This window comes from Triturus cristatus, chromosome 10 (assembly GCF_964204655.1).
Source record: "Triturus cristatus chromosome 10, aTriCri1.1, whole genome shotgun sequence".
NCBI lineage: Eukaryota > Metazoa > Chordata > Amphibia > Caudata > Salamandridae > Triturus > Triturus cristatus.
In genome coordinates, this window is record NC_140593.1 from 672,801,934 (window position 1) to 672,819,952 (window position 18,019).

The following is an 18,019-nucleotide window of genomic DNA, read 5'->3' on the forward strand; positions in this document are numbered from 1 at the left end:
TCCCCGGGGGGGGGGGGGGGGGCGGCAATCTGAGGGATAGCCCCGGGCGCCACAAGCTCTAGCTACGCCACTGCTGGGATCTAAACTCTCAGGCTGCACCGGGGTCAGAGGCGAGGACTCCCTCCCTCTGCACCCCCTTTCGGAGTCCTGCACCATCCCAACTGGAGTGGTGCCCCTGGAAGCTACATTGGTCAGGACACTGCTTACAGTTGCCCTTCCCTCCAGGTCAGGAGACACTTGAACCCGGCCTCCCAACCCAGGGATGGTACCCTTTGGTCAGACAATTGCCCGGTGAACCAGGACTTCCTGGGGTGCACGCATGCCCCCCCCTGAGGGTGACACATAACTAATGTGTCGTGTGACAGTCTGCCTGGTGCAGAGCTCGCGACCTCCTGTCCTTCCGAGCGCGAAGATGCCCCAGGACAGAAGTGGCGTCACCATGGTCACTCATTGGTGACTCAGCCCTTCTGGCTGGCCCGTGACCCAATGGTTCTTCCACTGGGGATTCTTTCCCCCTTTCACCCCTCAATCCGGACTTCTGCACCCTCCCCTCAGGAGTGGCACTGCCAGACACCAGAACTGATGGAGGCCTGATTACAGGCACTCCCACCTCAACGGACGGTCCATCAGGACAGACTAGGCTCCCTACCTGGTGTTCCATCCAGTCCCGGAGATCGAGGTGGGGGCACTTCGGGACACAGCCCAGGGATCAGAGGACTCACACTCCAACAGGTGTTGGCGCAACGCCGGAAAACAATGACTGAGCATGTGCTCTTTGACAACCAAATTGGGCAGCCCATCATAATCAAAATTATCTACTGTGCTAGCCATCACCCAATCGGCCAGTGCATCACCACATTCATCCACAAACTCCCCCCAAGACTGGTGAGACAGTTTCTTACTGCCTCTGAATCTCACCCTGTACGCCTCTTCCTGGGAACAAGGTACCATACTTTGGGAACTGGGAATGGGACTTCCTGCACTGGACTCCATATTGCTGCCACCACTGGATCCCACCCTTACTGGGGATTCCAGAAAACTACAACTGCACTCAGGGGATAATCTACCCTCCCGAGCTAATTTCTCCCTGGCTAAGGCTCTCTCAGCCTCCGCCATCCTCTCCTGCGCTAGGACCCTCTTGGTCTCTAACTTTTTCTTCTCCACACTCAGCTGCGCTATCTCCTTGGCATGCTCTAACCTGAGCTTCTCCAAAGCCAGCTGATACTCCCTTTCTTCCCTCCTATCTACCCACCCCTGGCACTGGATCCAGCAAGGGACTCCCTATCTATGGGGTCCACACTTTCTACTGGCATCCCTGCCCTGTCATTCTCTACCTCCTGTGCAGCAGACTCCTCAGGGCCACCCTCAGACCTACCACCCACTTGGCGGGCGGCCAGGGCCCTCTTCTCCTCATCGTGATCATGTTCCCATTCACCCTTTGCCATTGGATCAGGTTTCCCTGAAGTTTTGACTAGGTGTCTGACCCACTCACTGCCATGTCTCTCTCCTCACAGAACCCCACCAACTCCAACATACTGTATTTAAACAGATCATCAAAATTAAAGGCAGACTCCATTTTGGCAGGGTGCTTCAGACACAAGTGCAAGAGCTGCAACAGGGGTATGTAATTCAAAAGTGACACTTAAAACAAACTCAGCTGCGATTCGCCAGGATGCACAAGGACTGCTTTATACACGATTCCCGCTCCATTTGAATATTTCCGGACTAAACACGCTTGGTCCAGCAACAACGCCAATCCTTCATGGCCGCGAAGCGCAGACTTAGGGAACTAAATGTTCAATACATGTTATTATATCCAGCTCGGATGCGAGTGATATATAACTCCAAGTCATACTTTTCCGACACCCCCGAGGCGGTCTTCGCGTGGTTGGACGAGCGCCCTCGGCTCCATGCCGACTCTCCTCCAGTGGTAGACTCAGACTCCTCCCGCAGCTCTTGCACTCAGAGGCCACGTCGCAACAAGTCCCAGAAGCCTCGGGGGCCTGGCTCGGATAGAGTGTCACCGAGCCCTGAGCGACAGCCGTGAAGTCTCCGGACTGCTTCGTACCTCATGAGGCGATTTAAATGACACTGCATTGGGCAAATGTTATATTGGTAATGTCGTTCTCAGGGCGGGCGTGGGGTTTGACCTCGGGCGGTCGGGCCACGGACGCCGTACAGTTCTTGTTCTCATAGGTTCATGGGGTGGGGGGATCCTTTGGTGTGAATTCTGTGGGCTCCCCGTTGGGGGTCCGCCGCTGTTTATATGGCGACAGATGCTCCTTGTTTCTGGTAGTGTCGGGTGGGGGGATATCCGTGCGGATGTGTTGTTGGTGTTTTTTGTTTCTTTTGTTTTGTTCTATATGCAGGTGATCGTGTGTCTTTTCAGAAGCTCTACTAGCTCTACTCAGCCGATATTGCAACCCCCATGACACCTGGTACTGACAGCTCCCCCGGGGACCTTATGGTGGTATCATGGAACGTCCGGGGGCTATTGGACAAGGTGAAACGAGGAGCCATACTGCGACAGGCAAAGAGGTATGGGGCGGACGCCCTGCTTTTACAAGAAACTCATTTAATGGGTACGAAGGCCCCGTGCCTAGCTCGCTTTGGGTTTTGTCACGTTTACCACGCAGGGTTCACAAGAGGCTCTAGGGGGGTTGCGATACTCGTACATCGTAGAGTTCTGTTTGCGTACCTGGCACAAAGGGCGGACTCTGGAGGCAGATTTCTCTTCGTCACGGGCACGATCTGTGGTGAACAGATAACGATTGGTAGCGTTTATGCCCCTCCCCCACTAGGAGCCACTTTTATCGAAAAGTTACTTGGGGTATGGAGCTCCCTTCCGACTGGGTTGACAAATCACTTTACGTCACTCTACGCCCGGAAGGAGCAGATTTCTCATAGCGGAGTTCCTTGTGGATATCCCTCCTCGTAAGCTCTCGGACTCAGTCCGGGAGCGCCTGGAGCTTCCTCTAACATTAGAGGAATTAACCTTAGCACAATCCAGCCTGGCCGAGCCCCGGGTCCCAATGGGTTCCCCATGGAATTTCTTAGATCCCATATGCCTCTCTTGGGACCACATCTGCTGGCGACCATTGCTGACATGTCGGACAAGGCAAGGCTTCCTAGAGACTGGCGGCACGCGGAAATCGTGCTGTTTCTCAAACCAGGCCGTCCCCCCGAAGACCCTTCTTCATATCGGCCCATTTGGCTGATCAATTTCAAACCTAAACTGCTAGGGAAGTTTTGGCTGACCGCCTTCGGGGGTGTATTACCGAGTTGATTCACCCCGACCAGTCGGGCTTCATGCCGCGGAGGGCCACTAGGCATAACATCAGAAGAGTTCATAATGCTATCGTGGCCGCACCCACGTTAGACCGTCCAGCTGCCCTATTGCTAGCCGATATTGATAAAGCATTCGATTCGCTGAGCTGGGTTTACCTTTTCCAGCTGCTCGAAGCAATCAACTTTGGACCTCGGTTCCTGTCATATGTACATCTATTATACACTGACCTGACGGCATCGGTTCGAATCGCGGGACACCGCTCTCGCCCATTCCCGATACAGAGGGGTACACGTCAGGGATGCCCACTGTCTCCTCTGCTGTTCGCTCTGGCGGTCGAGCCCTGGCAGCCTGGGTCAGGAGTGACCCAGTGCTCAGGGGATTCGAGTGGTCCCGCTCACGATCGGATTGCGTTGTATGCCGACGACGTTCTTTTCTTCATGACGGACCCGTGGTTTTCGTGCCCTCGCACATTGGAGATCCTCAGGGTGTTTGGTGGCACCACCGGCCTCCACGCCAATCTAGCTAAATCTATCCTGTTCCCAGTATGTGGACACCAAGGCCGCAAATCGTGGGCAATACAATTATCCCGGGCCTCAGAGGGTTTTAAATACTTAGGGATTTTTATCTCCCTGTGCCCCAAGATCTCATGGGCTCATAACATCACCCCTCTGTTGGCCAGTCTTAAAAATGAAACGACGGTATGGTCCGCTCTTCCGTTATCCCTATATGGGCGCTCAGCCATTTTTAAAATGGTTTCTCTGCCTCGGATCCTATACCACCTCCAAAATTTTCCTTATCCTATTCCTCGCACGTGGTTTGCCCAGGTGAATGCCATACAAAATAATTTCCTATGGGGCGGGGGAGCTGTTCGCGTGGCACTCCGCACTTGCGTTCAGTCTACGTATTGCGGGGGGATTGCGGCTGCAGACATTTACTCATACTACGTCGCATCTCACATCCTTGTAATCAACGAACTTTGGTATAATTCTCCCACTGATCCGGCCTATGCTATCGAACAAGCCGCAATGGAGCGGGTCCACCTGCTCCATTTACTCTACAGCTACACAAGGCTAGATCATTTACCGGCTGCTAGTAGACAAGCCGTCCAGCTCTGGAGGGCCAAGACCAGACAAATGGGTTGGAGGGGGCGTCTTACTAGACAGACTCCCTTGTGGCAGGGTACATACCTGAGATCTGCTGACAAGTTGAGAGGGTTCCGGGGTTGGGACCTGGTGGTGATCTCCACCCTGAGCGATGTTATGAAGGGCTCGAGCCTAAAATCATTCCAGCAACTATAGACCGACTTTAACCTCCACAAGTCGCAATTTTATAAATTTTTACAGCTCCGACACGCACTCTCACCCCAGATTCGCAATCTGGAGGCCCTCCCTGAGTTTTCACCCCTTGAGGGTCGCCTTTTGATGGGGGGCCTCGGATTGCACAAAATCAGGCAAATATACCAAACGTTGATGACGCACACCCCCACCACCCTAGCCGATATACGGCTAGCCTGGACTGCAGACATTCCCGAATTGACGGATGACGATTGGGCGGAGGCGATTGCCAGCCCGCGGGGCGCGGCCGTTTCCGCCCGGTTCAGACTCATCCAATTCAAATACTTACACAGAGTCTACTACACAAGGGTGCAATTGTGGCGAATGAGGTTCATTCAGTCCCCTAAGTGCCTGCGGTGTGGTAGAGAGGAAGGATCCTTCTTCCATACGGTTTGGACTTGCAGAACCCCACAACCCTTCTGGAACAGAGTCAGGACGTGTCTTAATGAGGTGCTGGGGTGGATGCTTCCACTGGACCCACTGCTGTTCATGTTACATTCCACTGACGACATAGGGGAGGAACAGATACAAACAGCACCTGCTGTTCCTCACCCTTACCATAGCCAAGCGGGACATAGCTCAGGGATGGAAGGCATCCTCTCCCCCGACTATAAGCAAATGGAAGTCCAAATTGGATAAGTGTATGGGTGCTGAGATGGCTGTATTTGAGGCTAGGGGCTGCCCACGGAAACATCACAAAGTATGGGCGCGATGGGCAGCTTACCGCGGAATTGATTTGCCCCCTGTCCCTGAGGACGACCCATGAGTTGCCCACCCCGCTCTTCGGCATGCGTCCCTTAAGGTGGTAACGATGGCTTGTTTTATTATTTTACTGGGTTGTCTGTTGTGAATCTGCCGAATCATGTATTTTTATTTAGACACTGGTCCATTGTCTGCACAATGTTTAGATTATTTTCCCTGCACGTTCTTCAAGGTTTGTTTCTCCACATAGAAATGGTTATCGATGCACACATTGTTCAACTGCTTCACTGTACCATTGAAGGGCCGTTGCCCTGTGTATCGAAATATGACCAATTAAAATTTGTTTAAAAAAAAAAAAACTCAGAAACAATAATCCCCAAACATGTGACTATCTAAATGCAGAGCTTGTAGTGTAGCCAGTTGACGCTGTGGTAATGCGCAAACGCAAGTCCTATCCTCACCGCTGACAACCATTGTTAGAGATGGTCTCTCTGGTTGGCTAAGGGTTGCGCCAAAGCCAGGCAGAGACAACCACACTAGTCAGGGCAAGGGAGTTACATTCCAAAGATAACCCCTGCTCACCCCCTTGGTAGCTTGGCATGAGCAGTCAGGCTTATTCTGTAGGCAATGCGTAAAGCGTCTGCGCAACACCCACAGAGCAGCAACACACTAGGCACACCACAAAAGAAACTCCACACAAGGTTATATCAGAAATAACCTTTGTATTGTCATAAACACATTAGATCATAATCACGCAATGTACACTGGGCCAACTGGCACTTAGGCAGTATTTGCAGGGGATTATTTACACCTGGCTGGGCTAATTGGACCGCCGTCAGAACCTTCAGAAATGCACAAGTAAATCATACGTAACGCACAACCAGCAACTACTGACCAAATACTGTACTCAGCATTATCTTGTAACATAAAACATAGGACACCTAAATCATATCAGACATGAATCACATTAGCATAAACCACCTTAGGTTAGGCCTAATTAGCACACAACCACATTATGCAATACTCATATGAGGCAATAGGCCTTGCAAGCATAAACCCCTTAGACAGTAATCAGCATAAACACAGTGTGCCACAATCAGGGGTGCAACATACTGAAACTGGCCCCAGGACAACTGGCCTCTCACAGGGGCTCAAATACCCTATGTCCCGCTGAGTCAGGGCTGGCTGCAAAAGCAGCAAAAGCAAAAGTGCGCGTGGGAGGGCCACTCTGGGACTCTGAAAAACAAATTATGCCCCAAACGTTGCAGCTGCCCACTGTCCAGCGGGGCAGCTGTTGCACAAATGGCCACTGGCACTATCTGTGCCTTGGGTCCTCCACTGGGACTCTACAACATGGCCATGCAGAACTGGCTCCACTGTGCCGTAAGGGGAGCGACCTGGAGGCACCGGCAATGCGCCCCGACAACCCCCCATCGAACTCTCAACTTTGCCCCCGCTCACCGGGGCTCGCTGAAGACCTCCTTGCGCTGCTCTCCGGGCACTGACAACATGCCCCGTCAGCCGTGCTACACCAGGACCTCCTCTCCTTCAAAGAACTGGACCCCCAAAAGAAATCGGCTTAGGCACCAACAATGTACACATTGGAGTCCCGCTCTGGGACTCAGAAATCACAAAAGCCCCCAAGACGTTGCAGCGGCCAGTGATTGCGGTGTCGCTGTACAATACAACCGGGGAACTGGCAGCAACGGGCAGGCCCCGACTACGTGCCTCGAAAGGGGACCCTCTCACCGGGCTCTTGCCTCTCTCCTCCGGTCTCCGTGGATGCTGTGCGGCGCGTCCTTTTCAAAAGCGGCGGGGGCAGGCACGACAATGTGCCTCGGGCCCCCTCTGCGGTAATCTCCCAATGCGACAGCATGCTGGGGCTCTCCCTCATGCAGGGGGAGCTCCGGTCTCTCCACGGCCGCAACTTCCGGGTGGCTCGGCAGGCCCCGCCCACCTGCGGCGGCGATTTCTCCCCGTTTGGCGGCAAATGCGGGGTGGGCTGTTCAGTAATTTTGTGATCTCAATACTCGAGCAACACCATATTGTATTTATGGTAAAACCCAACACTTAAGTAGAACACCCCCAAGTAGAACACCCCCACCCCAAAGGTGAAACCGAATAATAAGAAAAAGTAGGTATGTGCTAGTCGTCTTGGCTCGGTAACTACTTCAATGAGATTAATCCATTACACAGATATCATAAAATTCATTAAAACAAGCACCGGCAACATAGCAAGGATACGGTTGATGCAATTCTCCAAAGCCGACGTCATCGTCTCCCAGGAAAAAAACTAACCCAAACAAAAAAATACAAAGTTTGAACTGCAGCGTGAATCACAACAGCAACATGCATGAAAAATGCACTGAAACAAACGTCCACAAGACCTGCGTGTTCCGGTCTAAAACCGGGGTAGTGACCAAGTCCCAAGAGGTGGCCATGATAGAGTCAGGCAAACCCCGACCTTACACTGATGTTAGCATGTAAACAGAAAGGAGTGGCGTAAATCTTTGAACAAATAACATGACGAATAGCTATATAGGAATCGCTAAAAAGGCACCCCCCAAGTTGCAACACCATTTCGTTGCATAATTTACAATATAAAATCATCTTTACGAAAGAATTAGTGAGTCTGGTTGATGAAAATCTCTACATTGTGTTTCTTTCTTTATGTAGTAAAAAGTAATTACAGCAAACATTTTGTATATTGAAATAAGTGGAGAAGGCAGAAGTTCTCAAGTGTTTTGTTTATTTTAGGTTATGTCTCAGGTAAGTTATGTTTGTACATTTTCATTGTAATTTATGCGTTTGTCGTTGAATGCTGGCAAAAGCTCTATTTTTCTGCCATGTACGCTCTAATTACCTAGTTTAAAATTGGTTTGTCACTAGGTCACTTGTTTCATTTCCGGGTGAAACGTAATAGAGGCTATTATAACGGAAGCAAACTGATAGTGGGAAGCCGGTCTTTGCTGATCGAAGCTTTCTCTGCTACACTTGGCTTCGTATTTTTAAGTTAAATACTACTCCTTTAAGACAATTTGCGTATATGATAAACTTGTCCCTGGGAGTTCGGAGCTGTAGGCATTTTGACGCAGCACCTCTACGAAGTAATAGTCATCAGACAGAACAAAAGCGGAGTCAAATCCTTTATAAGCCAGTGAAAAGTAACAATAACACCGTATCCCAACCTGCATACACGCCTACTACGTCTCACTCAAACACCAGTAAAGAAAAAAAAAACCTTCACGATCTTGCCAAAGTCTACTTAAAGCATTCGGAGTAGGATAATTTAAAGTACAGCTTCTTCCTCTTTCATGGCGGCGCCGAAACATTACCAAACAAGCACACACGCGCACGGAAGATTACAACACAAGAGAGGCAAGAAGGACGGATCATTTGTTTCTTTGAATTCTGACATTTCTCGGCTGGAGCTCAGATAATAATTAGGGCTTAGAATGCATTACATTTTCTCTCGCTCCCTCCTACAGTGATAGGCAATGACGAGTTTCCCAATAAAGCAGTCAGCAGCAAAATCAATGTCTGAAAAGTTATATGCATCAATATTGACAATAATAAAATAACAGCAATGCAAAATACCTGTGGTAGGAGCCGGGAACAATGATACAAGCAATTACAGGCTCTATTAGTATGCACAAGGAAAGCAGCAGAATGGATTTCTTGTACTACAGAAGCAAGTGTGCGCTGGTCAAGCCAATAGGGCTGACTGCTATCGTGAAAAGCGTGTGAAACACTTTTGTGTGCGTAGTTTAGAAATATGGTGCAAATGAAGGAGAGTGTTGCTGGCCACAGGTTCCACTTCTGTGAACACAGATCATCAAAGCAATGAACCCACGGAAGAGACCTGTCGTCATAGCATGTCATAGGTCCGCATCTAAGCTTGGCTCATTCAGCCCTTCATCCCTAAACCGTCCAACTGCAATAGAGAGAGCGCTACCGTGCTCACGAGGACCCGTTAATTCACATTAGCATGATTGGGGGGGGGGGGGGGGGGCATCTGAATGGTGAGATCCAAAAACAACACCACATAGGCCGGTCTTGTTTCACTCAGCAAAGCTTTCGGCTGTTTGAAGCAGCGGGAGGAAAGGAGAATTATTGGGTGGTTTGGGCCCGGAATTACCGTTGCGGGAGAGAGGGGAGGCGCGGGTGGGAAAAGCTGGGGTGCGGCGAAAGTAAAATGCTACTGCCGGCCACAACTTGCAGTGCATGTGCGCGAGTGGTGCGCGCTTAGCAGTAATCACGCCATATGGCGCCTCTGCTCAAGCGCGCGCCCGCGCACATGCACTGCAAGCTGTGGTCGGCGGTAGCATTTTTTGAAGCCCTTACATAAAGTGTCGCCAGACCAGCGCAAGCGCTGGGTCAGGCGAGACCTAAAAAACCTCCTTCTCCACACAGGCGGCAAACTATGGAGTTCTGTCTTGGCAAAGACTAGAAACATCCAATACCACCTAAAATTCAGTAAGATGTAAAAGACGTAGCTGTTCCTCAAAAGATGACCAAGGAACATATTACATCAAGAAGTAGATTCAGTTTCCCAGATATGAAAGTCAGGAATCTGGGGGTACATTTCACTTCATGCATCAAGTACTCCTACATGTTCAGCACAAAATTACAAGAACAATCCTCGGGTTAACAAGAACGACACTAAAACACTTCCCATTTGCAAACTATGCCCTTTCAACCTAAAAACATTCTAAGCTTATGCATCTGTCTCGCGCTCATCTTTGCTCCAAATCTGCTCATATGCAGGTACATGTTACACTGTGGTCACAACACCAAAACACTATGCAAAAAGGCTACACTGCAAATCCACATCTTTCTAACCAAGCACAACCTAAGAAATAGTGCACCAAGGAAAGTGCCTCTGCTCCTGCGCAAGGTATGAATCTCATAATTGCAACTAGAATGAAACCTTTATTAATACATATATGGCCCTTTCCAGAGACTAGAACAAGTCCTCTGAACGGAGCTGAACGGCCCCCTCAAGGACAATTTACTGTTAGACAAGCCTTTACATTCATTGTTCCTGTAAGGCTTTTCAAGGGGTTGTGGCCTTCTTTGTCTGCCTAATGACATTGCTTACACAAGAATCAGGAATAAATTGGGCTTCTTGCTAGTGATGTTGTGCATTTGCAACACAACACAGAGTACAACAAAAGTCAGGGAATATGAACTTCATTTACAAGGCAATGAGGTGAAAATAAGAAAGTGACATAACAGAAGCTATTCACTGCTTCCGAGACAAACTGCATTAAATTAGAACGTATGTCTTAATGGTGGTTTGTATTACTTTCTTAGTGCTGCAAGTCAATATACAATATGCAGTACTAAATAAAATCTATATTTAACATAAAAATAAATTAGAGAAGCGCTACACCTTTCCATCAGGTAACAGAAAAAGAAATACATTTTTAAAAAAATATATAAAAAGGGGATTGATCACTATATCCGATCCACATAATATGCACTGACTTGACTAATGGGAACACTTATTTATTTTCGTCCAAAATAACTTTAGGCCTTGGCTCCGTAACAATATATTCATATACCTGTATTATAATTTAATTTATTTCATTTTGTCTATTTCAAAGAATATTATTCTTTCTCTTTCTTCGAATCAGCATAATTACTTTATGTTATGGTAAGTATTTATCATATCGTATCTTATCTTACCTTATGCTATCTATCACTTAGAATGTCCTCTCGTACATCAAGTGAAATTATTATCCCTTATATTCATCTTTTCTCTATTCTTATTGGTTTTCTAGAGTGTCTTCTTTTCTCAGGAACATATTTATATAGCTTTATATAGAATTATGTCTTTTATTTGTGTACATTTTCATTTATCATTTTCTTTTGTGATCCGTTCTTTGCCTTCCCTTTCACTCTACCCCCCCCCCCCCCTTCCCGTAATTCCATCTTTTATGGCCTCAATATAAAGTCAAATATTTGTCTTTGCATGGATCTGTTTATGTATTTATTAAATTATATAATATGAATAATTATTCAGAAAGTATTATTATATGCTTATATATAATAATTTTCTTATATTTTTATTGTATGATAATGCAAACAGTTATTATACTATATGTATTCTTTTGTAAATTTCAATAAAAAATTGAAACACAAAATAACTTTAGGAAGCGCTACATAAAATACAAGTCGTAACACTATCAGAACCCCTTTCAGAGGGCCACAAAACCACAAAAAAGAACAAAAATTAACACTCCCTGGAAAACAAAATACAGTATTTACCAGAACAGAGCGAGAAACACAGAGAAAGGAAACAGAATGACCTGTCACCCCCTCTTTCGAAGCACATCTTTCAGCTAGAAGTTGGTACATTTAGTTTGATAGCTTATAGAACCACTGGGAAGCGCCCCGAGTTAAACTAGTGCAGCACAAGTTGCATGAGTCCCTCAAGCAGCCAGTGCATTTACAGTAAACACTGGCCTGCCAGTCCATAAATCAGGCCCAGAAACAGCCAACACACTGACTCTCAGACTAGCCAGTCTGGCACTACCGTGTAACACTATGCAGCGTAATGCCTGGAAGCAATTTAAAAAGTCCAAAGTGAAAAATCATAGACAAACGTAATGCACAGACTGAATCTCCAATTTGTTACTTATTTTTTGTTCTGCCTCTTTAACGTGCTTTACGCTAAAAATGCAGCGTGTTGCTTTCTGCTTTATTGGCTGTGTAGCTGCAGCAAAACACAGGCGGCTTGGGGTATAATTTCTGCTGTGTTGTGCACTAATCGGTTGCACGGAACAAAATCCTTCCTGGTTCTTTCAACTTGCCTGGTCTGTCGTGCGTGTCTGCAGGATGATGTCCCTCCGTAACAGTCTGATGCTTCTGATAGTCCTTTATCTGTGTCTGTTAATATTGACACGACCGACACGGAAAAACAAGCGCGCGCCTCGATCAGCAGCAGGAGGAGGGGGCGTGCGCGATTCCCTTGCGGGAGCATGCCACCATATGGCGCCACGCGCTCCTGCAAGGAAATCACCAGACGAGCATGCGTTGCCATTGCAAGCAATGCAACGCGTGCAGGTCTTTTCCCCCAAAGCTGTGCCGATGGCATTAGGTCTCTGCAGAAAAATGAGCACCAAAGGCTGCCGAACCGCGGGGTGGGCTCCTGCAAAATAAAGGGCAGTGTGGGGGAATCCCACACGTTGCAGCTTCGCGCTGCAGGCCACCAGCACTCTTTTAAATAAAAGTAAAGAGCCCTCAGGAACATGAAGATATGATGCTGTCTAGGCGTTTAGTCCAAAGTCCAGGGTGCAAAGGCTGTGCTCAGGCAGGCAAGCACACAGGGCCCTCCAGCAGGTTGCGGTTCCTCCTGGAGCCCAGCAGCAGCAGCAGGCCCCCCTCAAGTCAGGAATAGCACAACTACAGGAGATCTTCATGGGGTCACAGCCCCTATATTTATATCACTGATTCCTTTGTCTGAAAGCACAGGGCTTAGGGAAACCAGTTGCAACTGGTTCAGGGGGAATTGGAGCACTTTGTTTACAAGGCTCCTCTTCCCCTTTGTCAGGTGGGGGCTCGTCTTCAGACACACCACAGGGGGGCGGAGCCAGCATTCACTAGGGAAACACCCTCCTACTCAGAGTCAGGGGATTACCCCTCCCACCACTCCTACTCCAAGTGTCCCATTCAGCTCAGCGCTGACTCACCCTGCCCCTCCTGGAGCCACCCACACCTCTCAGTTCCTGTCACTCACAAGCCAGACATGCAATTCACATCAGGAAGGCAGACACATAGCGCACAGAAATGCCAACTTCTAAAAGTGGCATTTCTCCACCAGTCACCATAAATCAGTGCACACCATTGAACAGCATTTATCCTCACAAGTTCATACATACTAAACTCGACCCTGCACTCCTCTCATACCAGGAATTACCATGGACACACTTATCCCCCATGCATTCCTATGGGAGGGCAGGCCAACCTTTCAAATGTAACACAGAGAGCGCACGCACTTTACACTGGACCACAGTACTAACGTGCCTAGAGGCCTAAAACCACCAACCCTACACAGGGAAAAGGCTTGGAGACAGGCAAAAAGTTTAGGGGTGAACCTGCCAAAAGGGCCAAGTCCAACAATCTGCATCTAAGGTATGAGTACACTGCCTAGAGTTGAGGGCGTGTACATGACCCACACATTCCAGGTTATGATGTTAATGTGGGTCATGTGTGAAGTGTATTAGTGCCTCACGGGGGATGAACTCAGTCAGGGTAGGGCTTCTCGTGACATGTAGTGATAACTGTGGGTGAGGGCAATGAGAAGGGCTAGGCACTCCAGAGCAACTAATCATAACTGGGGAGGGATAAAAGAAAAATGAAGCTTGGAACATCATCAGAGCAGAGGAACAACAGGTATCCGCCCAAACTATTGAACTAACTTAGGTCAGCTGTTGGACTTACTGTATGTGTGGCAGAAACATTGGAAGAGGTGTAGAGGCCAAGGATGCACTACCCCACATGTGAAGCATATATATATATGCACCAATCATTGTTGCACGCTGTCATGGGACAGCACTTCACAATAGGGCACAGACAAGCTGCGCATTGTGTAGGGAAGATCCCCAATAAGAGCCAGGCCCCCCATAGCTACAAAAGAAGAAGTGTTATAACATGCACAGATAAAACATTCCAATAGTTGAACAGCCAATGGGAAAGCAGACAGGCCTCCATTTAAAGGAGCTGTAGACAGGTTAGATAATGTTCTCTGTTGTCCGCGGGGTCACCTAAGGTGGGGCCCACGAGTTTGCCCGAGAGGGCCATGTAGTGGAGAAGCCTTCATCACTGATGGATTTTATAGAGTCAATGTCAATATCTGGGCTTTGCTCCTTGTGTCATATCTCAGACGCCATCTGCACGGCACGGCACCGCTCCAAGATTACATGCTCCAACTTTTGGGGCAGCGCCAGTTTGCAAAGGACGTTGTATATGCCGATGGCGCCCTTTTTTTTTCGTTCATGGGCTTTGCCATGTCAGATGACATGGGGCGTGAAGTCGTAAGTCCAGTGGATTCAATCCAGTCTGAGGTCTACTCAGCTGAGTCGAAGAAGTGTGTGGTCCCCTCAGCAACCACTCGGAGGTGGTCCGGGAATAAAGGCAAATTTGGAATGTCCAATTCGCGTAACTGGCACTTAACCCCTATGTTGCTGTATCACTATATTAGAGGAACATAATTGGGGCATAATCTACCTTGATGTTCTTTAGTTAGCGCACTTTGCGCAAGATAGCGTCACGGTCCAGGAAATTGAGCAGATGGAACAAAAGGGACTGGGATTTGTACCCCTGGGGGGCTTGCGGCCTGGCACATGGTGGGCATGCTCAACATCAAAGAAGGGGAGAGCTTAGCATCCCAGAGGAGTGTGCAGATCCAGCTTTCAATGTAATGTACTGAGACTTGGCTCTCAACACCCTCTGGCAGGCCAACCATGCAAATATTGTTCCATCTGGAGCAGCCCTCTGTGTCTTCCGTCTGCACTCCAGGGTGTGTACACTGTCAACCAGAGCCTGCAGTTAGTAATCTGATGCATGAGCTGCCAATTGGAGTTCAGCCAATGTATGTTCAACAGTATGCCCTTTGCCATGGTCGGCGTGTGGCAGTGTGAAGTCCACTGCTAATTTATTGAATCTACATTGCTCACGCGTCACCCCAATTTTCTCCACAGTGTGTAACACCATGTCTTCTTGGTGACCTAGTGACAAGATGAGTCCAGCGACTCCACCATGTCGGGTTCCCCAAATGGCTTCTTTAGAGTTGACGGCTGTCACAACGCCGTGGTTTCCCGAGCGTAGGTGTCCCATAGCCAACTTATGTGCATCGAGCATTGGGGGGCAAATCTAGGCAGAATGGACTTATCTTTTCGTACACTCATACCAGTTGTTTTATCCTGCGCCTGCTGGGTGCACTAGCAACACATAGTGCAGGGTCCACCAGGGATCATTGTCAGCATGGAATATGGTGGCCTGAGGCATGCCCACCAGAGGCATCCGAGTCCGTGCAGGTGGGCCCACTTGCATGCGCCTTAGTGTGCATCAGTGCACAGCAGCACGAGCAGCCCAGGGAGACACCAGGTAGATGCGCCAGTCCCCAGACATAATAGAAATGGCGTGATGTGGGGCCCGCTTACGTGCACCAGAAGGAGAGTTACGATGCCGTAGCACGAGCAGCTCCTTGCGTCCAGTTGATCATGTGTAGGCTGTCCGGTTTTAGGTTTAACCCTATAATAACTGATAAAACCCCACCAAAAGAGAAATAGCCCTCACCAGTGAAAACATATAAACACTGAAATAACATCTGCACAACCACAAACTAAATGCCATTTTAGGAAAGGAAGAAGAGAGTGAAAGAGTCATTTTTTTTCTTCCTGAAGGGACCAATACAATGTAACTTTGTTGTACAAGCTAGCAGTAAGAAAGTCTGGGCTAACATTATTCTGCTTGAGTTTTGTTGTTTAGGGATGCCACTAAAATATTGTTTCTTCCTTTTGTTTTTTTCAGTTTTGTGGTCTTTGGTCTAAAGATGCAGGGTTTAGTAGCATGTTTTAGGTCTTGTTTAATTATTTTATAAACTTTAGAGAATCAGGAAATATCAAAAACATATTTGGTATTCTGGCTGCGTTTGATTCTTTCACTGATAGGTAAAATGGCTGGTTTCGTAAGAATCTTTCCTAATTTGTGTCATCACATTTACTCACAGAGAATGTGTAAAAACCCTTAATACATCAGCCCCCAGTTTCTAGTGAGTCTGTATTGATAGTAGGCGAATTGCCAACACCTCAGGCTTTAAATATTCAATGCAAGGTATAGTGACAAGTATATGTGAAAAAAGTTATCACCAAGCCTCTGGGATAGTGGTTAAAACATGACACCAGACTTTTGGAAAACATTGAACACTGTGCCACTTGGAATGCTCTGCAAAAAAAAAAGGTTATTTCCAAGTTTAACAAAGATTGGAGTGATATTGTTTGTATTTGCAGTGATTCAGCTACGTATATGAAAAGGTTGAGTAATGACCTGTCAAAATTGATACCTGAGCTGAAGTGCTTCACTGTAGGAGATCCTTGCCACTTGTTAGATGGTATGCTGAAAGCATCTTTACACTCTTTAGAGTTCATGAGGAATGCTATTGAGTTTTTAGTCCATTCTAGTGCACTGTTTTCTTATGCACAGGAACTAAAACTCAAATATTTATCATTTTATACTTTGTGTGGCATCAAAAAAGAGTCATCCCAACTGTGTCCTTTACCTGATGTTTCTCAGTCTAAGGAGCTATGAATGCTATATTATCCATGTGGCAACCGTTTACAGAAATTTTGCTGAGTGATGATGCCAAAGGCAAGAAATGTGAGGATCTTTGGTTACATATTGATTTTTTTTTTTGTAAAAACATTTTTTTATTGTTTTCTCAACAACACAACCCCCCAGGGCCCCCGAGGGTACCAACAGGTCACAAGAGAGTATCATATGAGACCGACTACACAATTATACAATGACATAAATACTCTTCCTGTGTTTTGATCACATATTGATAGTGATGTGAAAATAAGAAACCTCTACTGCATTCTTAAATTTTTACAGGAAAACATAACTGCTGTATTGGCTATAATAAAAAACACTAGAGTCTGAAAACACCCTTGTCTGCCAAATGTTCAGCATAATTGGTGTTGATGTGAAACATCTCCTTGAGAATAGGCTGGGCGACACCTTTTGTGACTTTGGCACTGCAACGTGTTCCGTGTTAGAGTGCTTGCCACTTTGTAAGCAAAGCAATGTTGAAGAGCAATTCAGGAACTTTTATTTTATAATGGATGAGGAATGGCTTGCAATGATGCATAAAACTGTCCCGTCACCACCAATGGCATTTGAAGTCAATGAAACCTCACTGTGGTACTCGGTTCTAGATCCCTTCCGTAAAGGGGAATTTCCTCTGTAGTTTCAAAAGTGCTGCTTCATTTTTGACCACTTCAATAACTCTGAGGGCATAAGCGCCCAGATCAGCGCAAATGTTGCAGAACCTGCCCTGAGAATCGCAATCTTCAAGTGCACCAGTATTGGCATGGAAAGCTATGTCAGTGGCTAGAGTTAACAGATTGTGTACTGGCTGTTTTGGGGTTGCTCATCTCAAGTGCCAATGTTGAGAGGGCCTTTCCACAGAAGTGTCAAGTTTATTTTATTTGCATATACAAAAATATTTCATTTCAAACCAATATATACGTATAAAACTCCATACTTCTAAAAGCATTATATTTAAAATTCTTTTTTTTTTAAACTGTACTATAAATATGCAAATTTACAAATCCAGTGTCAAATTCTTAGCCACATTATGTCCGACTGTGCACTTTTCATTTATTATCCAAGGTATCTGATTTAAGTCCGTACATTCCTTTATATATCAGAAATTAATATGTGCAAATAAGATGCTAACAGCTCAAAATAGGGCTCATTAGTGCTTAACAACGAGCTCCTCCTGATCCTGCATTTTTTCCATGTGGCTGAATTGTGGTTTATTTTTTCAATAACTATGTTTCCGGCATTTTAGTTTCGCATATCCTCAAGAACTTTACCAAGGAACAGTTCAGTTGTGGGTCGCTAGGTGTAAAACATGCCAGAACTGCCTGCTTCCTGGTTCGAACCCCTCGCTGGTTAAATTTAC

The 18,019-nt window shown here is 47.1% G+C and overlaps 1 protein-coding gene across 6 annotated transcripts in view; it reads left to right on the top strand.

Annotated features, from left to right (window-relative positions):
- Positions 1 to 18,019, top strand: part of LOC146789879 (uncharacterized) — a 499,281-nt gene that overhangs the window by 388,155 nt on the left and 93,107 nt on the right. The window lies entirely within an intron of this gene.